This window comes from Poecilia reticulata, chromosome 20 (genome assembly GCF_904066995.2).
Source record: "Poecilia reticulata chromosome 20, P_reticulata-male-v2, whole genome shotgun sequence".
NCBI lineage: Eukaryota > Metazoa > Chordata > Actinopteri > Cyprinodontiformes > Poeciliidae > Poecilia > Poecilia reticulata.
Genome location: NC_088849.1, coordinates 6448393 through 6473588, shown reverse-complemented (window position 1 = coordinate 6473588; position 25196 = coordinate 6448393). Strand labels below are relative to the sequence as shown.

Below are 25196 nucleotides of genomic sequence, written 5' to 3'. Positions count from 1 at the left end.
AGCCCTGTATAGGGGCTCGGCATTGCCTCGGGGGGCTGATTTGGGTCAGCTGCTACGAGACGGGCCCTAAACGGAGGTGACAGATACAGGCCCCCCTTCTGGGACCCAGCCAGCCTTCCAGAGACCCCTGCAAGGGGTATATTTAAGAGCAGTAATATAACAAAGGAGTCGTTTTCTTCGTCATGTGGTGAGTGCTGTACCCGCAGGACTGACGCTAAGCAGGGGAAGAGATACTGACCTGGTTTCCGCTTTGAAAAGGATGGGTTGCATTTTTGTTGTTTCTGCTACAATGCCTTGCAAAAATTTGTATAACCCTTGAACTTGGTCACGCTACAAGCACGAGTGACTGAACAGCAATTTTTCAAGAATTACCAAATTTTCTGAAAAGGATTTACATAGGAATATTGAGTGGATCAGGTTAACTTGTGAGCATGGTTTGATATAAACCATTCCATTGCACACTCTCTTATTTAGGTGTATCTGTCTCATTACCTCTGACCAGCTTCTATTTCCTGCTGTATTGAATTATCCCAACAGCAATGTGATGTCACCACTATGTTTCACAACTGGAATACTGTATGGGGTATTGGTTTTCCACCATGCATAAAATCTTGCATATACAGTGGTCACCCAGCCAGTTGCGGTTCAGTATTCAAGAATTCACCTATGCATGAATTAATTTTGTGTAATGTGACTCCAAATTATAGGTAGAAAATTTTCCTGTTTGAAGGTTTTTACGTAGGTCATGTCTAAAATACTGGAAAGAAAGCTTGTGAAGCTAAAATACCTTGTCACAATGCTACTTCACATTATTGACTGGCATTTCCAATTGATTGTATCCCCTTCCAGCAGACAAAAGGAAGATTGTGCTTATTATAGTATACTTATTGTTTGAACTACTAAAATACATCGTTTGGAGCATCTATAGAGGGGTTCTTGGATATTAATAGATATTAGATGATGGTCTCCAACCCCCACAATTACCAGCAAGTATCTGACAAGAGCACCTTCTTTCCCATGTTTGCTATGACCCCTATGTGGCTCATTGCAAACTGGACTATACTTCTTGGCTTTCTTTCATCAGTGACTTACTTTTTGCCACTCTTGAATGAATACCATATATTTGGAGTCATAGGTAATGGTTGTAGATCTCCACAGGTACTGCAAAACCTACCATGGACCTCTTGCCTTCTACTCTTATTGTCTACTTTGTTATTTGAGGTGGACAGCCAATTATGCCATTTATTTTTCCATCTATCGCTGATATGTTTTTGTTTGTTCTTTATTCTTCATCACTAATGTTCTCCAAAGAACCTCTGAAGTCTTCATAGAAGAGCTGAGTTTATCCTGAGATTGAATTAGCACAGGTACACTAAGTTCACCAATCCCCTGATTCATATAGTATGTATTGTATTTATCATTTTCCTTCAACTTTTCTGTAGTGTACTGTTTCTTGTTTTGTTACATAAAATCACAGTGAAATTCTTAGAGATTTGTGGTTATAATGTGAAAAAGTTCAATGAATAGTTTTAGACGAACTCTATCATCTGGTGACTCTTCTCCTCGCCTCACGGGGAAACGATGCATTCTGCAGTTGTCTTTAAAATGATTGCCTACTTAGAAGTTACTTATCCAAAGTCAGAAAGAGACTGCAATCTCAAATAGGAGATTTCAATCAACTCTCAGATGTGTCCCCTTTTGAATATAAACCTACTTCCCTCTTACATATCTCACTCTAAACTCCTTGTCAAACCAAGCAAAGTGTCTTCTCTGCATGACAAGTATCCCTCTGTAGCTTTTGTCTCAAGGGTCTCCAGACTGTGAGTGGCTGTTCTCAATACTTGAATACTTCCCTCAGAACCGTATATAATTACCCTCACACATCCAAAGTCGCTCCAAGGTTGCTTCTTAAAATTGGCTCTTGCATAGACATTGGACAGCAATGTTCTCTTTTAGACTGGCTTAATTTATAGCTGGCTATATGAGATATGCCAGGCTAGTTGAGATATTCAGTGGTGGCTGGGTTTAAATTTTGTACCAATTAGAATAGCTGTGAAAATGGTTGAGGGCCCAACAGAAGGTGGATTTTAGTAAGTAACTCTTTATAATTACTTCTGAAGAAACAGCGTGCGTCTTGCATACCTAGTCATGAAAATAGCAGTTGAATGCAGACAAACTAATGCTAATGAGGACAAATAGAAATATTTAAAACGGGCAAAAAAAGCGTTAGATGAAGAGTGGCATCAAAACATAGGAAGGTAGAAAAGATTAGAAGTGAGGAGAAGTGGAAAGCATGCATTGCCACAAGCTAAGGAGAGTCTGTCATGCAGCTGGCACCGCACCAAGCTGTAGCTGACTCTGGCACAGAGAGGGAGTGTGGCAGCGCCAGGACCGAGAAGCTAAGCCTGCTTAGGAGAGCTTTAGACAGGCATATTGTAGCAGACTGCTGAACACCCTCTAACATCATGCCCGTGAGCTCCCATTTCCTCTCCCCTCATGAGAGAAGGCTAAACACCGCTCTCTGAACACTGAACCTTGCTTCCTTCCACAACATCTTGTCAAAGTGGTTTGTCAATGAAAGTTTAGTTTTAAGCTTTTGCATTTGATATTCCAATTTTTGCACAATTAGTTTTGTTTAGTTAGTAAATAATAAATAAAAACTATTAAAATTTTTCTTTTTAAAAAGGTAAATTACCATTCTGTTTTGGATTGCTTTGTTTTTACATTTGGAGAACTGCTTTTTGTTTATATCACATGACTGGAAAGAGTGTATATTGATGCATCTATTGATTTTAACACATTAAAAGTTTTAATACAATTAGATGCTTGTTGTTTTTTTTTTTTTTTTACACATAGAAGTTCAACAGAAACTTTTGCATTTGTGTGTTTCTGGTACACCCATAAATTAGATGCACGACCGACATCTACAAACAACTGCAACGGACAACTAAGCTGCTCCTATTAGTCCACTTGTGGCTAATTTCTTTTTCATAAAGTGATCTGCTATGACTCTGGAAAAGACTCTTATTGTGTTCAAGCTGTATAAACATAAGTTAGCATATTACCGACGCTATTCCTGCCTAAAATAGCAGCCTGATGTAAAAGATCAGCAAGAAACAAGCAGCATCAAGCACAGATGGCCTCAATGTCAGCATCCACAATCCACATTTCTAAAAGCTACGTTTTTTAAAGCAGTTCCATGAATGATCAGGGGTTCCTGAAACACTTGAAAGTTGAATGTGCAAAGTGATATTATACCCAATCTAATGGAGGAATAACTAAAGTAATAGAATATCTTTATTGTTGAGCTCATGTGTCAATTTAGTCAAAGGTTTTTGGATTTAGAAAGTTGCTTATTTTGTCAGTATATGGTTTTCAAATGAAGTTGTGATTAGCCTAAAAATTTTTATCCAGTGCCACCGCTATCTAAAAGATAATGAAATATAAAACAACTTACTTTTACATAAATCTAAGGAATATGTCGCAGACAAAGATGCACAGTTTCTGAACTCTAGCTTTTAAGGTTTTAGCTGTTGATACTGTCTTGCATTAGCTTAGCTAGCCTTTCTAACTGTAAACATCTGTCTTTTTGTGTACACCCAATCACATAGAGATCCTTAATCAAATTTTGAGACTTTCAGAAGCACATCAATATTTCAAAATCTAGCATGTTGTATAACAGGTGAAGATTAAAAGTTTAAAGGGATAAACCAGAGCAAATCTGTTAAGTCCTGCTCTCTCTCACTTTCTTGCAGCACAAAAAACAGCAGACATAACTTCAAAACAGTTTCCTAATGGTTTCCTCCACCTATGTAGTTTCTCAAACATTACCAAAGTGTGTTGTTGTTACCTTCATCTTACAGCTCTTATGGATTCATTGGTCAGAAAAAAATCTTACTCTTGAGTGTCCGACTAGGTAGCCACCTGTCGGAGTAGTTTAATCTAAAAATTATTCAGTTCCAGCCACCATCCAGTTTCTTTATGTATCTCTAATTGTGGGTTATTCTAAGTTGATAGGTCACTATTGGTAAATATACAAAGAGAAATTTCATTATCAAAACAGATTTTTGCTGCAACACTTCTTACATTTCCTCTCCTGAAACTCAAAACTCCCGTGCCCTCATTGTCTTCCTTCTTCTGTCTGCCTGCACTAGAAGTCATGAATACTAAAAGCTGCATGCATTCATTATGGGGAGTATCTGAAGGTCAGTGGGCCAATTTGTGAGAAAGTGTCTCTGTGTCTTTGTCTGCCGCCATGCTTTTTTTTTGTCCGGAGGGAATTATTTAGGAATTACTGTCTTAAGACCTCTTCACCATCATGCTGTCCCTCTTCTGGAGCATTTTTAAAAAAGCTCATTCATCACACATAGTGTGTGTATTTGTGTGTACTGTATGTGTGGAGCTGGTACTTTATGGGGAGTCTTAAGTCTGTTCGTGGATGCCTTATGTCTCCTCTATAACAGATGTACCACAGCCTAAGGCTCTGGAGTTGCAGCTCGTTATCTGAGTGAGCGTGTGTGTGTGCAGGAACGCTTCATACTATTCCCATTTAGATGTCAGCAGGGAGTTTACCTATAAAAGATCAAATAATAGGTAGTCATTTATCTCTAAAGACGCTCCTCCGTCCACACAGACACAACTGCACACGCATGATGATGTAGTATTTTATTGCGCCATTGTTCCGGAGCTACTGTTCTGTAGACGTGCATTAATGTAAATGTGTACCTTTGCACTTTTGTTATTGCCTCCTGTTAGTAACGTCTGCTTTTCTTCTTTAAAGGCCATTAGACTGTAAAAGCTCTGATTCACTTGCCGATACTGTGTGTGTGGCCTCACCTTCTGATGACACCCCCAAAGGACACAGAAATGGCCCTCTCTGCTGCCTCCAGGAAACTCTCTATTATTTTAAGTGACTACAGAGGCAACTTGCTGTGGAGCGTACGTCGTCTGTATAGCCCATTTGCCTCCTGTTAGTCTAAAACGATCTGCATCTTCATGGATGTTCTTTTATGACAGCTGGGATTATTAGAGGTGAAGGCTGAAGAAAGGCTGGTCGATGGGAATGCCTGAAAAGTCGTATTTTGATGATGGCCTGGATCAATTTTTTTGATGTACCGCACAGTAATCATCTTGAGCGTCCTGCTCTGATTTGTGGGAGCACAAACACCAGCGGCATAGCTCAAGCCTTTTAGGCACTTTACAGAGAAAAATATTCACCCTAGGGACACCAACAATGAAACTACTTATGATTGTCGATTATTGCTTTCATAGATTAAAATAGGTTGGAATCAATGAATGTCCACTTAGACCTTCTGTCAGTGTTGTAATTTGGCCACCATCCAGCAGAGGGCACTGCTGGTCATTCATAAACAAAGCCAGTTGATACGGAATAGAAAGAAGAAAGATGGCGCAGATATCCCAGAATGGAAAACACTCGAAATGGAGTCTATTGCAGCTGACACAAATGTTAAAATGTAATTGCTTTTTTTAAATTCAGTTTTTTAGTGCTTAATATATTTAGTGGAGGGTTTTTATTACAAATATACAAATGTACCAAAATTACCAATGAGAAAAAGAACAGAATAATCAAAAACCTATCCCATAATAATAAACAAACCTAGTACGTTTAAGTACTGTACAAAGAGCGCAAAACAATATATACTGCTTATGATACCAGATCAACCAGCATAACTAGAAACCATCTGTTCCTGAACCACCATTGAGAGGTGTTTTAATTCAAATTTAGCCCTTCAGTTATTGAAAGACTTTAGACACATTTGATACATGACCAAAGTCAGTTTTTTTAACAAAATGTCTGCTTATCAATTAGTCAATAAATTCAATCAGCTTAAGATTAACTCCTTAATCAATAACTTGCATCCCTTATTGGTGCCCCTTCTGCCATCAGCAGACGCATCAGGGAGAACATTGTAAAAAAGTTTAAACCTGAGTTATGAAAATTCAAGATTTTGGTCACCGTGACAACTGCTAAATGTTTGAAAGTTAGATGGTAAAGAGTGGTGGTGGTGTTTTTTTTGTACATGAAACATGTCAGACTGTATTTATTTTCTCCACATTTCTTATCGAAAGGGGCAACTTGGATGTTTCAAATGTGTGTATATTTTTGGATAAATGTAAAATGGCTGCTTATTAAGCTGATAACTAGATTTGACGCATCCTTACCAGCTTGACCTCTGCATCAAACTGCGACGTTGGCTCTCTATTTGCATACTTCTGGTGATCAGGCCTTTGGCAAGAAATGGAAGCTTCCAAGGAAATCAAAGATAAGATTTTTTTTTTCTTTTCTTTTCTATAGCTTACAAATCTAACCAAACACTATTTATACAAGATATTTTGGTCTGCTTCTGTTTCCTTTATCTTTAAACTCTGCGTTTCAGTGCCACTGTGTGGGCAGAGCTCATGGATACAAAGCACAGATATGGGAACATTACTTTTATTACAAGTCCAATAATAATGAGTGTTGCTGCCAGTGACAACCAGATGCTAATTATTCACGACAGAGGAACAAAAGCAGAAGTGACAGATGTGTTGCTTACTCGTTTTCAGATATGCCCCTTGGATCTCAGCTAACACCGCCTCTCCCTGCCTCACTCCCTGGAACTAACTCTTTGATTTACTATTCTTTCATTTTTAAACTGCAGGGTTGTGGTAACTGATTAGAGTTTTCAGCAACAAGTAGCAGAATTGTTGTTTGTGTGGTGTGTTTGGTTCTATTAGTATGTAAAATCAATGACATACTAATAAATGATTGGAAAAGTACAGTGTTTTCTGCGTGCAGAGACTTTGATAAAGCATGCATCATTAGTTGTATTCTGTTCTGTTTCTCATTGTTACAAACCGAATAAGGTTTTGCCACTGTACGTTTGATGATAAATGAACAAAATAAGAAGCACTTGTGGTTTTGATTTTTCTCCTCTTTTCTCTTTTTTTCATCACGAGTTATAAAAATGTCTGTGTAGACGTATTCTTTTCACACCCCCTTACCTCACAAACAGCTCCCCTTGTGGCTTGGCCTTTGTCTGTGTGTGCGCCGTCACTCTGCCATGTTCCAATTAGCAGCCGCGTTAGCTGAGGTGTGGCACCTGTGACCACAGAAGGTGCTGTGGGAGTTCCCCTTCTCCCCTCTTAACACAACATTAAGAGAACCGATCCCTTCTTTTGTTTGACAAAGACCTCACTATGACACTCCGCTCCAGAGCCAACCATAATATTTTGTCCTGTGGTGGAGAAAATGAGTTCTACTGCAGGCGGGGAGGCAACGTCTCAGTCACCCGTTACTTGGGAGGTGGAATAAATCACGGACTCAAAGCTAAAACATTTACTGTCGCAGTTTGATTTTATATAAGAAGGGTGCTTATATCAGGAAACATTTTTTTCCTCACAAAGTCCAATAAAGTAAGAATATAACAATAACCTGCAAGTTGTATTTGCTATTCAAGGCTCGGCTAGAGCCTGCTTATTATTCTCACCTGCAGGGATTTTTACAACATATGTCTGTGTTCACGTATCAAACGAATGATTGCGGTAGATTGCAGAAGGATTTTGAAAGTATAATTGTATTCACTATAATAATACCTCACTTCCCTTAAATAAAATCCATTGCGCGAAACTCCCTTTGTAATCACCTAATTTGTAAAAAGCATCAAATCTAAGTCTTATGTTCTGTGAAGGCCTCTGATTTGTTAAACAGTTTCAAAAATGCCAATAAATACAGCTGAGAAAACCTTAGAGAAGTTTACAACGGGGTTAAGTTATAGATTAATATCTCAAACTTGGAGCAAAGACAGAGATACAACTGTAAGCTAAAGGTGGGCGATATGGACTTTTATCATGACATTTTGCTGTAGTATTGTGATATGGATAAAAGAGAAAATAAGATCTATTTAGCACGGCTTTTTTAGGTAACTGTATGGCTGTGACCACAAGGGCCACAAACACACATACTGCTCTTGAAAAACATACCTATTTGAAATAACCTTCTTCAGGATGTCACCTCATTGAAGGAGTGTAATCTATATCATACACTTCCCACACAGGCTTCATTTTAATCATATTTTTATATTTACTGGTATTTATTGATGGGGGGCAGAAAAACAGTGGAGAAAATAGTAAAAATAACATTTTTGTCAATTTTTTTTCCCTCCTTCTCTACTTTGTGTTAATCTATCACATGAAATCCCAGTAAATATAATTTTAGTTTGTGGTTGTAATCTGACGACACAAAAAACCCAGGGGGCATGAAGGTTTTTGAAAGACGCAGACATCCGACCCTGTCCACTGAGTGCTTTCTGCTCCCTAATTGTGATGCTGATTGCGGCCTTGTCTGCGGAGCGTCCTCGACTTCCAGCGGGTGGTTTGGCAGGGACCGGCGTCCTTCCAGATCTTCCTCTCAACACAATCGACTGTTGTGCCGCTCTTCATTAGACACTGGCGAGAAACTTCTTCCCACTTTTAGAAAAGCTGCTTGTTATTCTCCCCACTTTGTCGCCCGCCTACATAGTTTGCACTTTGCAGGCAGCATGTTTTCATAGGATCAAGAATGCCAATCACCGTGGATACGTTTCAACATGTCTCTTTTATGTTTTGCCATTATTTTTCTGTCACATTTGAAGTAGGAAATGATGGAACAGGTAGAGAAAGAGAGAGAGAGAGAGAAAGGAGCGTGAGGGGGTTATTTTATTGTAGCGTACGAAGATGTTATTTGATATGAATACCAAAGATTTCGGTCTGTGTGAGCAGGTGATGCTGCCTGTGGCGTTCAGCACACACTGACAGGTGGTCCCTGTGGTGTGTACGCTTGACTTTCCATAAGTTTGGCTGTGTTTAAACTTGCGAACGTGCACTGCTCTTTGTCTGTGCTTTCGCTTTGCTTGGGTTATGCATTATACAGTGTGTTTATTTGTTTGTACAGATGAATCCACCGCATCAGACTGTGACAGCACGTCTGTTGTTTAACACGTGTAACGTCTCGTCCATTTAAATGAGGTTGATCTCAGTGGGAGTTGGGGGGGATGTGCTGTTTTAACGCTGAGTAGAACAGAACAACCTTGGCTTGTATTTCAAAAGCTGCCGGCTTAAAGGGAGAAAATAAGATGAAATATTAAAAGGTGCAGAGCTTGGAGTTCCTAAAAGATTTTTTTTTTTTTTAAATGATGTGGCTTTTGTTAGGGTGGAATGTTTCTGTGTTTAATTATTGCAAGTAAAAGAATTTAACTCTGGAGAGAAAAATGTGAAAACTGAAGCTATGTTTACAGTTTACAGTAGAACGGTGCCTGGAAACTTCTGGTATGTTTTTTATGTTGATTATGAAAAAATATACCAGTATAGTTCCATTTCTTGAATGCCAAGACACCTCGAGTCAGCTGTACATGTCATGCCAGGCCACTAGATGGTACTGTGATTATTTCATGTCATCGACCATGCATGCTCTTTTGACCCTTAGTTTTGACCATTAGCTTACACCTCATTGTCAGCAGTGATCCGTTTTGAACGAAGTGTTGATGTAGCACAATTTCCTTGCCGGAAATCGTGCTAAGCAGAACAGGTTAAGTAGCACCACACAGCACACTGTTATCGGCCATTGTAATTTTTATCTGCCTTGCATGCGTGGAATAAACATTACAGATGTACGTTTTGCACAAGCGCGCTTTCACACCTGCCGAGCAACAAGCACTAAAAATGTGTAAATGTAAGTTTGAATTAGTTTACTTTAATTTTTTCACTGTACTACTGAACAATCGATTTAATGTATCCATAAAGGGTTTGTATACATATCATCTATCTAGACTTACCAGTACATATTTAATGCACTCTAAAATGGGTACATCTTTAAGTTTTTCACATGTCTTCAAGTTTCAACAACTATTTGAAGGCAACAAGTTTAGCTGAATTCAGACTTTAGTTCATAAAAATGACCATATGTCATTTCCTTCCACTTCATCAATTCTATGCTACTTTCTCCTCATTCATCATATAAAATCCCAATAAAAAGCATCAAAGTTTGTGTTTGTGGGGTGACAAAATGTAGAACCTATCAGAAATAAAGTGAGCTGTCAAAAACCTGATGCACTCTCAATATCTTGTCAATAAGCTCATTGGCTGAACTCCACAAAAAGCTAATTTCTCTGAAAGTACAACTGGGAATTCTTGATCTATACCAAACATTCCTCGTTCCACACAAACTGTGTCAATGACTGCATACATAAGAAGTAGCATAAGAGCCTCTCCAGGGTGTCAGAGTGATCCACTGGCTGAAATGGGAGCCTCTTGTACTGTTATGGCTCGAGGCTTTCTTCTGCTTGCAATTTGCTCCAAGTGCAGCAGGGGGCACTGTGGTGCCACTGTTGCCACTTCCACGCAGCCAAACCGTTAAAGAGGGTCACATTTGTGTATAAGCACCAACTTTTTCTGCTTTTTACAAATTGTCACTCCCAGAGAATTAAGTTGAAACCATCCGCACTGTTTTCAGATTTTAAATGACATTAATTTGTCCAAATTCATGCTTCGTATCATTCCGAACATCTGTCATTTCAGGTGTGACTATTTTGAGCGTATTACCTCTGCATTTACTGTTAGAAACGTGGCTTGATTGTGGTGCTCGGTGTGTGGAGGTTTGCAGGCATAACAAGCATGTGCCGTTCCTCTGCACATATCAGTAACATCAGATTACCGTCATGTTAAAGTATGCCCTCCTCATTCGAGAAGTGATGGAAAAAGCAACAGTGCAAGTCATGTGAGCTGCTGATTGCCAAATAGTTCATCAGGGGTAATCCAGAACAATTTAACTGAATTTATAATCCTCAAAATGACCGATATATAACGTCTCAACCTCTAAGGAAAGCTGGTGTCAAAGAGAGGGAAGAAAAGAAATTCTGAAGTGTTGAAGTTTCCAGGTGTGTGGTCACATCAGCCGTCACAGATCACTTAACAGGCTTGAGATCGACACCAGCCCTCCTCTCTCCCGCTGTCACCTTGATGTAGAGAAAGTGGGAAGACTTTCTTTCTTCTGAGGCAGATGGGGAGGGGGGGATGCCCCATTTATTATCCACTGTCCTCCTCCTCCTTCTCCTCCTCCTCCTCCTCCTCCTCCTCTTCCACCTCTTCCTCAGACAGTTGCCTTACACCAAGCGTGAAATGGCTCCAAATGGTTTCCTTTGTCTATTGGCAGTTCTGCTGCCATGCTTTACACTAAACCTGGTGTCTGTTGCCATAGTGGGGGTTATACAGTACCTCATCCACGCTCAGTTGTGTCACTAAAATTAGCAGTATGGGGACACCACACACAGGAGAAGGGTGTTTACTTTCCACACTACAGTGTTGCTAAAATACACTTCACCATTTGAACTTCTTCTTTCATGCTACGACTAAGGATTCGCAATATACAGTAGCTGACACTGTTACTGGCCACTATTAATCATTTATTTTAAACATTTGTATTGGTCCTACAAACACAGAAGCTTATATTTAATTCCATCTTCTTGCCATTTGTTTTTGGAGGAGGTGGTTCATGCAACATCAGCTGTATTGACGATATAAATGCATAAATTGCAATTAAGAAAACAAGTCAATAAAAAAAAAAACAACATGTTTTTTGACAGTTTTTGTGCTAGGATGAGGTTATTTTTTGGTTGTATCAAAATTATTGTATTTTGCGAAACTGCAATGGAAACACTTTTCTCGCATCATACGAGTGATGTGATCAACATCCGGATGTAAAGATGAGGACGACGACGGCAACAGGAAAAGGTTGGAGGGTGATGGCACGTTATGGCTTTTAATGACTTATTGCGTGAACAAGCTTGTTTTTATTGAATGAAATGTTTAATGGAAACACCGCAATCACAATTTGTTTATTTTTTTAATTTTGCAGAATATCAACACGGTTTTGTACACATTTGTAATGGAAACGCAGCTACTGACAGTGATGCATCGCTGGTTTGTGAGTAGTTTAACTGAGGCAGCGTTGATTGGTTGGTGAAGTGTATATATAATGAATGTTATATCATATCAAATTTGTCTTCCAGCAGGACAACAAGCCACAAAAAAAAAAAAAAAAAAACACAACCTAAGCTATGAAAGCACAGATGAGATCACATTTGTGTACTAAAATAGCCTAGTCAAAGTCCAGACATAATTCCAACTGAGAATGTGCAACAAGACTTTAACTTAAAAAAATATGTTTACTGTCTCAAATTAATTTGACTGCTTTTAAGTTTTGCAAGTTTTGTAATTTTGAAAAGATTTGGTTAAAAGTTATATCTACAAAGTTCTGAGTAAGGAAAGCTGAAAACAAACACATATTATACGTTTCGGATTTGACTTAATTAAATAACTTGAATCTATGAATTCTTTTTTATCCACTCACAGTTAATGAGTGGATGAAAAAGAGTCTTTTTGCATCCAAAATGAATTCAAGAAATACATACTGTCATTGGTAATCAATGCTCCATCAAATAAATAAATGTCCCTATGAGATGAAAACCAAATAAATATTAATCAAAACGTATGTATTTCATAATGGTGTTTTCATTTATTTTATGAAGCTTCTTTACGTATTTCATGAACTTTTATTTTTTTACTTTTTATTTCAGACTTTCTATTTCACGTTCTTATTTTCAGATGTTGTGATTATGTGTAGCATAAAGTTTCCCATTTTCATCTAGGAAGCCTTTTTTTGTGCCCTCCTAAGGTCCTGCATGACTGATTAAAGTGGCCTGAACGGAGCACCCTTGGTTTCTTAGTAAATCACTTTCATCAGTCACACAGATGCTTTGTACATTAGTCCTGCTGCTCATCCCTTCTACTGTAAAACCGTCTCTCCTTCCCTCTGCACGGAAATCTCCACTCAGCATACTTTAGCAAACTTCCCCACAACTGCTTTAAAGCCCTAAGCCCTCTGCCTCCCGACTCCCACCGTACACATCTTTGAAGCATCACTCACTGGCAGTATTGCGCAGCTCTAAAAGCTTATGCACTGAAAGCCTAATGGCCCCAGCGCTGGTTAACTTTCAGGCTTATACCCCGGTTGATGAACTCCGGCAGTCATCACCACTGTCTCTCATCCCTGCTTAAACCTGCATTGTGCTGGTGAGGTTTAGAGATGAGAAGTGAGAGGATTGTCAATAGATAGCGTGAGAGGGAGGAAAGCTGAGTGGGAGGGTAGGTTCTTAGGCGAAACCTGTGAAGAGGGGTAGAAGTTGGATCCGAAAACTCTGGAATAATGAACTTTGCAGAATCTGACGAGTGAAAACGGTTGCGAGCAGACTTAAGGCGTTTTGAGTGGCGGATTACCTACAGGGTTATGCACAGTCACATAACCCTGACTGACAGGGATTCCTGCTGCACCTTAGCATGAGTCAGACACCCCTGACCGGGACTCAATGGCATTACTATGTAGAACATCAGAAGAACATCTTTATGTTTCTTTAAAGCTGTTGAGATTAAAGTACTTCAGTGGATCCGACCTGACACAAAATCCTGCACGAAATATCAAACGTGACAGCTGTTCATCCAAAAAGATGACTTTGGTCTCACTTTCCTGCTGATGGCCACTTTTATATCTCTTACCTGAGACTGTAGAAACTAATAAAGGATTGGATTATACAAATTATGTTTAGATATTTGGACTCTTGTGACAGATGCTAAACATCAGAATATTTGTTTTATGGCTCGCTGCTTAAGTATAGCATCCTTCTGGTTGTAATAATTATATTTAATCAGAAGAGAACAGGAAAAACATTTTTCAGCTCAAATTTTGACCCAGTACATTCAGTCTCCTCTTAGCCAGGACAGCCAAACAAGAGTCTTAGTCCTGTAAATGAAGGACAAAAGCAGCAGTAGGATGATTTAGTGCTGCACGAGTGAAAGAAGCTTGGTAATTACATTTATAGGTAGCAGCACAACATACCAGAGTTATTGAAAAGATTATTCTCTTAAAGAGGATGAATCTTCCTGTGTGATAAATGTCTAAAGTATCAAGCCAACATACAGTATATCCAGAGAGTGATGTGTTAGTTGTGGGATTGTTTTTTCCCCCTCAGGCATTTTAACACACAAATTCTTGTCTTGCAGTTGTGGAAAAAACAACAAAACGAATATAGATGTTTAAGACAATGTCAAGTTTTACTATATAGCACGTTTAAGAACATCAGTTAACTAAAGTGCTTCACTTTGGTCATAAAACAAAATAGTAGTTTTTGATCTCCAAACTTTGGGGACAAACCGGCTAGTAGACTGGAGTGCTCTCAAAGATTAAGGAGATAGATAAGATGGGACTAGGCCATGTAAAACTTTAAAAGTGAGGAATAATATTTTAAATCAATGCCAAGACAAAGAGGAAGCATGGACAACCTTCTCCAGGTCGTTGAAATTGAGATATTGCTTCAATTTGGTAAGAAGTTGCAGTGGATCTGTTTGTCTAAGGTGGCTGTCTAGGAGAGCACCCAGTTTCTTTTCTGCAGTTTAAATACTACAAGTAATAAAAAAGAACTACTTATAGTTTTATTTTTTATTTTCTAACTACTTGCGGTAGTTTAAAAAAAAATTTAACTACTATAAGTAGTAAAAAAACAAGAACCAGATGACCTTAGTCTTCTTTTATTCATGGTTAGAAAGTTTTATCGTCACCCAAGTTTTAATTTCAGCCAGACTGTTTAATACGGATGTTAGTGCATTAGTGTTTCTGGATGCAATCGGCAAACCAATGAAAACGTTCATTGTGTCTCCTAAAAATAGATTCTAGGGGCAGAGAAATGGTCTCTGGGGAACCCCAAGACGGAGAGAGACTGCTGAAGAGGAATAAGCCTCTAAATTGACAAACACTTGTGCATGTGAGGTATGACTTGCACCTGGAGAGAGCTGCACCTTTAACACTGACAATATGTTCCAACCAGATTAACAGGATGTGGTCTGTGGTGACAAAAGCTGCTGATAAATCTAAAAGCACCAAATCACCAGGATTTCCTGGGTCTGCTGAAGAATGCCATTAAAAACTCTTGGTCAGTCACTGATTAGATCAGATCAAACTGAAAATCTGCTGGCACCAATCACCAGCTAAGTTACCAGTTTACTGCAACCAAACTAAACGTCACACAAAAACTGATGAAATATGGATGTAAGAATCTCATATTTGTTGCAAGTTTGTTCAGGGAAGTCAGGCTTAAGAGACATTTGGCCATTGTTGTCACTTTAAACCATGTTTTTCCCCCTTGCGTTTATCTCAGCACTTCCTTGTGTTGTAAAACAGCTTCACCTTCCTCTAAAATGTCTCTCTGTGCATCTCATAAAGAGTCTAGTTTAGCACGGTCTAGATATCCATATAGAGTTGATAAAGTTATTGTCTGTGTTTTAGCTTGGGTGAATGGGGAATATTCTACACCTCACCTCTCTGCCCACACAGCCACTGATATGTAGATGATTGTGTAATAAATGGCTGTAAATTGTCCTGAGATTGCCTTTTTTTTTCCATCAGGATGAGTAGGTCCCTCAGGCTCTGTGTAATGTGAGCGTGTTATATGGTTGTTTGTGTGAGGGTGTGAGATGTATTCACATTTAAACATTTGATACTTAGATTTTTGTCCGTTTCTTCGCATTTTCAGAGTAGTTTTCTGCCAGCATTCGGTTACTTTTCTGCATAGCTAATATGTTTTTTCTCCTCCTCATGTGTGTCTGAGCACAAATGAGCAAAGGCTTGTTTACCAGACTGCTTCATGTGCTTGTCACCTTGCATATCTCCCTTGCCTTCTCCATTCTCCTACATTAGCTCATGGTACAGATAAAGAGCCGAGATAGCACACCCTATCAAATCAAACAAGCTGAGGAGTGGGCTTGGAGGGCAAACTCCATCCTTCCTTCCACTCCTCTCCCTCATTCTGCCTTCCATCCATCCCCATGTTAAACCAATTAACAGTAATTACTAGGCCACCCCAGGCACAGCTTCTTTCTGCTAGCTTGGCTATTTTGTACTCAACACCACACCAACACAAAGGGAGGCTCTGAGATGCTTCGAGAAGAAGGTCATTACTGTTTATTAGGGAAGGAAGGTTGATTTCCCTTGATGTTCCCACATGATGAGGCCTGGTGAAGTTTTGACGGCGTGTTCATACAGCTGACTTTGCATATCAACCCAGCTTTTTGTTACTGGTGTGTTAGTATCATCTATATATTCTGTCGTTTAGTTGCATCTCATTACATTGTTACGTTCATGTTTTGATAAGATTGTTATGGCATTAAAACAAACCAACTGCACACTCAAAGCTCAATATGTAGAAATGTGCTATTTTTTCACTTATGTAACGTAATGTGAACAATGGTACATTCCAAAAACTGTCATGCTTAAATGAAAAGAAATTGCTTTTGAAAGTTCAAATCACACCTGATACCAGCCAGGCTCAAACCTGCCACGACCAAAAATACCAAAAAATAAGCTCTTGCTCCAAAATAGACATCTTTAAGCTTTTTTTCAACACAACAAACCAACTGCTAGATGTTTGAAGCGTGGACAGAATTGGTTGTTGTATTATCCTGAACACACATGTAAACAGTTTTTGCAATAGACAAGGCAGGTGAACATTTGGTTTCTCAAACCAAAGTTTATAGTATAAGTAGGTGGATTTGGTTTCACTACCAGCATTTGGAAATTGACCTTTTATGAGGAAAAGTCACCAGTAGAAAACTATTTCCAGGTTAAGACAACCAACGTACAACCCTCAAAGCTAATCAGATTCCAACAGTGCGATATGACCGATCATGATCAGTAATTATTTAAACTAGAAAACTCCAGTTCCCCTAGAGTTTATTTTAATCAAATTATTTGTACCCCTTTTATTTAGTTTTCAAATACGCACATGCTTCCACAGACAGATCCACGATTATTAAGAGAAGACCTGGGCTGTGCTCTGGTTGGTATTAGATGTGAGCACGAGGTTACAGTCCTCTCTATTACCTAGTGACACTTCCTGTGATGAAGTGGGTTAATGTGCACAAACCCAGTTGACACTTGACTCATGATTATGATTATTCACACACACTCACACTCGCACACATCACATATGTCTGCACATCTTCACCCACATGTCCTCCTGTTTCACAGGGACCATGATCTCATCATATGAGAAATCCCCCATTGCCATGTGGGGTGGACACCTATTTCCTGAATAATTTAAGCAGTTATATATTGGGAGTCTTGATATTAGTGGATGATGCCACCCTTTGCAATTATGTCAGCTTCAATAATAGATGAGAGGTGGGAGTGTTGGTGCCCATTCAATAGTTGTGGGAATAGGGCTGGCATGGTAACATTATCTGACTAATATTTGATGAGAAAATAACTTTTTACCTTAATTTTGTGAAGACATGTTGGAACTTGGTGTGTCTTGAGGGTAGACATGAGATGGTAATTGCTTTTCTTATCTGCTGACTTGAGAACAAAAATAATCATTGCACTTTTCACTCTACGTTTTACATTGTTACAAACACAAATTCAGTGTATTCCATTAGGGATTTATACAACAGAAAAAAAAGACATTTGTTCAACAAATAGGAGTTTATGAGCCTCCTGGTTGCTACTCTGATTGGTCCAGTTGGTCTACCAAATGCTTTTTTGCGAAGGAAATTGGTTGGACTTTATTTTATTGAGAAGTATTGGAAGTGAGGGGTATTGAAAGCAAACACACGCCAGATTTCTGTGTTTCATATTTTATTTTTTGACATATATTGTTTTTTTTCCAATTATGTTCTGCTTGGTGTTGGCCTGTTGCATAAAATCCCATCTTTTTTGTAGCTTGACAAAATGTGAAAAGGTTCCAGAGGATATGAATACTTTATAAGGTACTGTGTAATACTCACCTACCTGACTTGTCTTTGCATCATGTTTTTTGTGTTGGTGCTCAGTGAAGCGTATATAACTTGGTCAAGAAAATCCATCTGCTATTTAGTTGGAGAGTTTTTTTTTTGCCTCTCCTTTCTGTTTTTAACACAGTCACCTACACAAACACACACATATACATTCTTGTATTTCAATCAATCTGAGGACTTTGAATTGACTTCCATTTATTTTAGTTACTTCATTTATGCCTAACCCTTACACTTACCCTAACCCCCAGTACATTCCCAACCAAAACTTCATTCACACCATACCTCTAAATCTAGAGGAGCTTGGTACAAATCAGAAAAAAGGCAGGGCCGCAAAAATGTCATCACTTTTCAGCATGAACAAGTACACACATGCAGACAGTCAGTGGCTCAGGGTTCAGCTTGCATCTCCCAGCTGCAGGTGGCTCAGAGGTCTTATGGCTTCAGGGCTGTAGGGGAGGCACTGACCTGTAAAAACTTCCAGCTCCATAATGTTCACTCCAGTCCATGGCTAATTTAATAAAGGCCATTCAGACAGACTGTAACCAACATCTGTCTGTGTTCACGCATCACCTCTCGGAGTCACAGGGGCCAAAATTCACGCTCGGTTACCGCTTCATTTAAGTTTTGAACAAACTGCCATTTAGTGCTCCACAGTACTTTGGTTTTTAGTGGTTAACCGTGGCTAAATGCTATAATATCATCTTTTACTGTGTGTTGTGACTATTGAGAAATTTCCACACTGTGAGGGCCTCTAATGATGTGTCAGTGTTCAATGTTATAGTTTTAAAGTAGAGAAGAAACTGTAAGAACATGAAACGGTATGTTCGAAATGCTTAACTGCTGAGGCAGTTCGCAAGTTTTCTGCGACGCCAGGTGGAGGGAGCAATATGGCAATCATTAATTTTGAGTAAAAAAATTGGTTAAAGTTGATAGGAAATTTGAAAATATGACAGTTATTGGAAAACATTATTAAAAATAGTTTAACACCAACCATAAAGTCTTAAAAAAGGCTTGCAAAAAAAACCCCACAAATAAAATAAATATACATTTTCAAACTTCAATTGTTTTACCCTAATTAAAGTGTCCAAATTTTTTGATCCTTTATCCGTGCCCTGTCACTTTATCTGCTGAGGTTGTTGCTGTGTGGGCCGGTAAAGACAGAAAGTTCTGGCGAATAAATAGACACCAGACCTCATTCTCCCTGTGTTCAGGCTGACCGGACTATGTTGGTGTTGTTCTTCCAACCGTAATGCATTGGGGGAAACCCTGTGAGGTAAGTCCTAACTTCTTAGAAGCACAATCAGAAAATAAATCCCAGATTTGGGTCAAATCCAACACATTTTGCAGTTTTTCTTAGTATAACATTAGATTCTCAAAACAAATATTCAACAGGTAATGTTTCTGCCATGAGATGCAAGTTGATGCTCATCTTCATTCATCCTACTTTTCCTCTGCCATATGTGGGTGACAGAGAAGATTTCTTTGTCTGAAAATACATGGGGTGCTGGGTGGAGAAGATGTAGAGGATGGGAAAAGGGGGGAGGCGAAAGGGGTAATAGGAAGGATATCAAGTTTCTTTCCTCCCCCTTTACTCCTCATGCTGTCTCCTTGTTTCCTGCTTATCAGTCCTCTGCACTTCCAAATTAAATTTGTCCACAGATGGGGTGAATAGTGTGGTGGTGGGTGGGGTGGGCTATATGGAGGCCCCTGAAGAGCTGAGCTGGTCGTGATGATGACAAGCCAGATGCAATCAGGGATTGGTCCTGGTCCATCCATGTATATGTGTGTGTGTGTGTGTGTGTGTGTGTGTGCGTGTGTGTGTGTGTGTGTGTGTGTGTGTGTGTGTGTGTGTGTGTGTGTGTAGGTGTGCGGGTGTGTGTGTGTGTGTGTCTAAGAGGAAGGTGAAAGGAGCACCCTTCCACAGAGATAAACATAGTGTAGCATCAGTGGGGCCCTCGGGGCAGAGCAAGTGCCCACTTCCTGTCTGCTCTTTGTCCACTCACAGAGGATTGATTTATCTCTCCTCCACAAGCTGACACATCAAGAGGAAGATGTTGCGCTGTATTTTACCGGCTCAGTTCGAGCTGCAGCTTCTGTCAGAGAGCAGATGGACAGCAAATGAAAGCAAAAGCATCTTGAGTGAATGCACTCAAGTCGCAACTGAAACAAAGGCAAGAGTTCAGGAACATGTTGCGTAAGATATCTTCTGTTACTCTGTTCTTATCCGTATTCAGACGAAGGAAAAGTACTTTGCTGGTATTGCTGTATTGTACACTACTGAGGCATGTCTTCTTTTGACATAACAGCCAGTCATAATATAATTTAGTAATGGGGGCTACATAAGTATTTTTGTGTGTAAAAATAAAAAAATAAAAATAAATAAATTAATTAAAAATAAAAATACACACAAATTGTATTTTGTGTGTGTTTGCTAGTAATTGCTAGTTTTGCACATAATGTAGTAAAAAAATGAAAACAAAAAAATACCACTTGTCCTGTGTTACCATGTGATCAGAAAACCTGAGCGCAAGTATTGCAAGTTCATCATTGTTTGCTAGCTTCCTTGGTTTACTCGGATACCTTCGTAAAAAAGGTCAGCTCCCTGTGGGATCCACTGTGAAAAATAACCCCAATATTTTTATTCTCCTTCTGACAGCTACAAGTGCCGTGTCCAATTTCTATTGTCATAGACAGGATACAAACAAACCCAAAGCTTTTGTTAGACATAAAGCCTTCAGCATAAAGGTTACTCCTAATTGAGGAAGCATTCAGCCTTCTGTTGAGATAAGAAGCAATATAGGCGGCTTTGAGACGTGTTCCGCGTTGGGACAGAGCGTTATAATAGGCGTCTGGTATGCCAATGCACAACCTTCCACCCACTCAAACCTAAAATTGCGAATAAAAAAAGAAAAAGCAGCTAAACAGACACGGCGTGACGCAGACACACGCTAACAGTTTGGAACGGACACACATGGGTCCCTGGATGGCCTGTATTGGTCCTTGGTGATGAATGGGACAAGAGGCTTGAGAGAGAGAGCGAGGCCTGGGTTGGCTGCATGACAGAGCCATTGATTCTGCCTCTGTCACTCACACACACATGTGCACACGCGCATTGTCTGTGTACTCGGTGACAATGCTCCTTTTCAGACCTCTTAATCCGCCTGACATTGACTAATTGAATTCATTAACTGTCTAGCTGCAGGCCTTTCTTTGTGTTGCTAGTTATTTACAGGTCCATTTAAAAAGTAACAATCCAGGAGGAAATGTCAGGTTATAGCTGGAATGACATTACGTGAAAGCACTGGCTGTGAGGGCTTATTCCTCTGTGTATGCGTGTGTGTGTGTGTATGTTCATCATTAAGTGTCACACTTTGAATACATGTGTACTGTTTAACATCCATGAATGATTTAGCGCACAGCCTAGAGAAAGTGGAGGAAAGCCCACAATTTCTCCAAACGACTTTGTTTTATGACCAGATAATGACAAAGAAATAAACCTACTTAACAGTTTGAGCGTGCGCGGGTTTAAGTGTGCATGCATGTCACGCAGGGTTAACCGGCCTATAGGTGGAGGGGGTCTTTAGGGAGGGCTTTAATTCCAAGCCAAATAAAATCCTACATCAAGTGTGGTTTCAAACATTATCCCCGAGGCCCACTTAGGAAAATATCACCGCCCCATATTCCAGATCCAGGGAGTTTTCAACTCTGGGAAACGGCGTTCACTTCACATCCTTCGGTTATTATCTAAACTGTTTGGACATGTAATGAAATATGTCGTTCGTACATTCTTGTTAGTTTGCCAAGATTTATTGAATTATCTTCAGAGTGGGAAAATTTCAGAAGGTCCAGCTCACTTGTTTTTCTATGTTTATTAAGTTTTTTTCTCTTTAAGACAATCCCTTTCAAGTAATTCAGAGTCTTTGGCACTTTTTCAATTTTTTGGCTTGCTACAAACACCACTTTTATTAAAAAAGACAAAAAAAAAGTTTTGTCTAAGTATTGCCTTGCATGTCCGTACATTTTTCCATGCCCAAACCATTGTAGTTTGTTCCGGGTGATTTTAAAAGTTTAATTTATCTGAGCTGTGGAGGTGTACAGCTCCTCCAGAGTCCAAAAAGTTCTTCATGATGGTGTTCAGTAATGCTCTCCAACAAACTACCTTCAATGAAATCCTTGAATTAACCCAGTTAACATTACACACAGGTGACCTCTACGTAGTTGACATTACACACAGGTGACCTCTACGTACTATCCAGGCAACTTTGGAAGACATTTGGGTGTTTCAGATTAAAAAGGCTTGAATACATGAGCACTACATTTTCATTTTCAAATGTAACACTACATATCCTGAAGTGAACAATTAAATTTGTGGCTGAGATGTGACAAATGGGGGGATGTTTGCAAGGCAACGTATGTTTGATAATGAAATTCAATTTAACCCAAGGTTTAGGAACCTATTGCATTCCAAATCTGGAGAGGTTCTTATATTTGCTTCTTTCTTTCAGCACTATCTCTTTAGCAATAGTTAAAATCACAAGTTTGTCAGACAGTTGAATCTATTTGTATGGTCATTTCTTCAAGTTTAAAGCCAGTATACTCAAACAGTCCAAAACTGCCAAACCAAATGGGATCTCATCTAGGATGGGATCAAAAAAGAGGATGACGTTTTGTAGAAGAAACTGGAAACGTCCATAAATTCAAAGTATTGATTCATCATCCAGAGATCTGTTACCCCCTTCCAAAAGTACTTCAAAAACAGAGAGTAGCTGCACAACGAAAGTGAAAGACTACAAAGTAGTTTTTCAAAGAGCATACAACATATGAAGCCCAATTAACTATAGGACAGTGAGCCCAGCTTAGGACTACAAAGCCTTTTGTCCTGGAAACCATGTGCATACAAAGTATTTCAGAGGTTAGAAGTTGCAACTGCCTGTCTGAATGAAACTGTTCAGACGACTGACAAATAATTTCAGGTAAGACGACAGTGAAAATAAAAATAATCATGGTTAAGACACAAGACCTTTGTGACAGACAGAAATTGAAGGTGTTCAGAGATGGATGGAGACATTACTTCCTTAATGAGAAACATCTGCAAGGTGATGGCTGGCTGTTACACCTTATAGTGAATGACATTAAGTTAACTTTCATTTGAAGATAATAGAAAGCATGTAGAATTATTAGGAGTGTAATGATACTTTCAGCTCATGAGACAAGACCGAATATGATGCTGGGTTCACAGCAATGAGACTTGAGGGAATTAAGTTTCACAAACTTTATCAGTGCTTTAGTAGCCAAGTGATGGTGCCAATCACTTGTCAAGTGTAGCACACATTTTCATATCCAGGAATCTCTATAATAGTTTTGTCAATGTTAGATCTTCTTATAACCCATTCTTTACTAGATTTCCACTGTGTCCGTATTACTGTTGATGCTTGTACAGTATAGAAAATTACCGTAAGAAATGCTTGGCTTTGAAAATTTTACCTCTAGAGCAGCGGAAACGGCTGTTCTAAATGATATTCCTGCACAGATCTTAATGCATTAGAAATTAAATTAAGTCTGCCACTCTTTGGCTTGAATAGAATTGAATCAATAAATCAAAACTTTAACCTTCCTGGAGAAACAAAAGAAAGAAAACAATATAAAGAAACTCAAAAATCATTTGTAGTTGTCAGAATTAAGAGAACTACACAGTTTTCTTTATCGTTCCCTAAGACAGATCTCTCTTGATGGGTCCACTTCTTCTCCTGATTGTTGATTTCAGGAGGAACAGGATCAAATCAAACCCCATTTCCATCATGTGAGAAGAAGTGGAGGTGGTTAAAGAATATAAACAGTTCAGTGTTCATCTGGACAACAGACTGGACCGAGACGCAACAGTGACAGCTTCGCACCTCTCTTCACCTGAGTGTCCAAGACATACGGCCACAGATTTGATGAAACCATGACAGTCAAACATTGAACTGCAGCCTAGGGTGTCCTGGTGCCAAGTGCACATATGGACACCCTTATATGCCTGAACATGGTGTTGGTTATGGGCAATCTGTGATGAGCACAGAAGTCCAACAACAAAACACCACTCGAGTTCAGATCGAGGGGCAGTTCCTCCCAACCACCCCCCTCCAGGTCTCACTGTCATTGCCCACATGAACGTTAAAGTCCCCAAGCAGAATGAGTCCCCAGGAGGGGGACTTTCCAGTACCCCCTCCAAGGACTCAAAGAAGGGTGGGTAATCTGAACTGTCGTTCAGTTCTGTTTGTGCTTACTGTTTGTAAGCACAAACAGTCAGAACCCGTCCCCCCACCTGTAGGCAGAGGGAGGCTACCTCCTCGTTCACCGGGGTAAACCCCAAAGTACAGGCGCCAAGATGGGGGGCAATATGTATGCCCACTCCTGCCTGGCGACTCTCACCATTGGCAACTCCAGAGTGAAAGTATGTCCAGCCCCTCTCAAGGAGACTGATTCCAGAAACAGCCATGCGTCGAGGTAAGACCGACTATTTCTAGCCGAAACCTCTCAACCTCACACACCAGCTCCGGCTCCTTCCCCACCAGAGAGGTGACATTCCACATCCCAAGAACCCTACGGGTTTTCTCCGTAGGGTGTCTGGGCTCTCCCTTAGCAATAGGGTGAGAAGCTCGGTCATCTGGGAGGGACTCAGAGTAGAGCCGCTGCTCCTTCACGTCAAGAGGAGGCAGTTGAGGTAGCTCAGGCATCTGGTCAGGATACCTCCTGGACGCCTCCCTGGTGAGGTGTTCCGGGCACGTCCCACCGGGAGGAGAGCCCGGGGAAGACCCAGGACACGCTGGAGGGACTATGTCTCTCAGCTGGCCTGGAAACTCCTTGGGATTCCTCCAAAGGACATGGAACAAGTGGCTGGGGAGAGGGAAGTCTGGACCTTCCTTCTTAAGCTGCTACCTCTGCGACCCGACCCAAGAAGAAAAACATTGATGGATGAAATGGATGGACAGTTGTAATTACAACTCCCTTACACTTTATGCAAGTTTTTCATTAACATTTATTTACATATCTATCCATATCCATATCTCTGTATCCATGTTTGTTCCTAGGGAAGATTGGAAAAATCATTACCTGGACAGTGGTCTCTTCAGGGGTCTTGTCTTCTAATGCTGTTTTCATCAAAGGAGAAGTTGAGTATTCAGACTCAGCTGTTTTTCACAGAAAACTTACCCAGCCGGGGAAGCATCAAAAAGAAAAGCATAGAAAAAATCATACCGTGAGAGAGTGCAATTGTCCTGAGAACTACTTTTTTCTAAATAGCTACCAGAAAGTAGTTTGTCAAAACTGTTCCTCATTCCTGA

At 39.7% G+C, this 25196-nt stretch overlaps 1 protein-coding gene across 2 annotated transcripts in view; it reads left to right on the top strand.

Moving 5' to 3' along the window:
• Positions 1–25196, top strand: part of LOC103482325 (partitioning defective 3 homolog) — a 388210-nt gene that overhangs the window by 48505 nt on the left and 314509 nt on the right. The gene's annotated exons all lie outside the window — the stretch shown is intronic.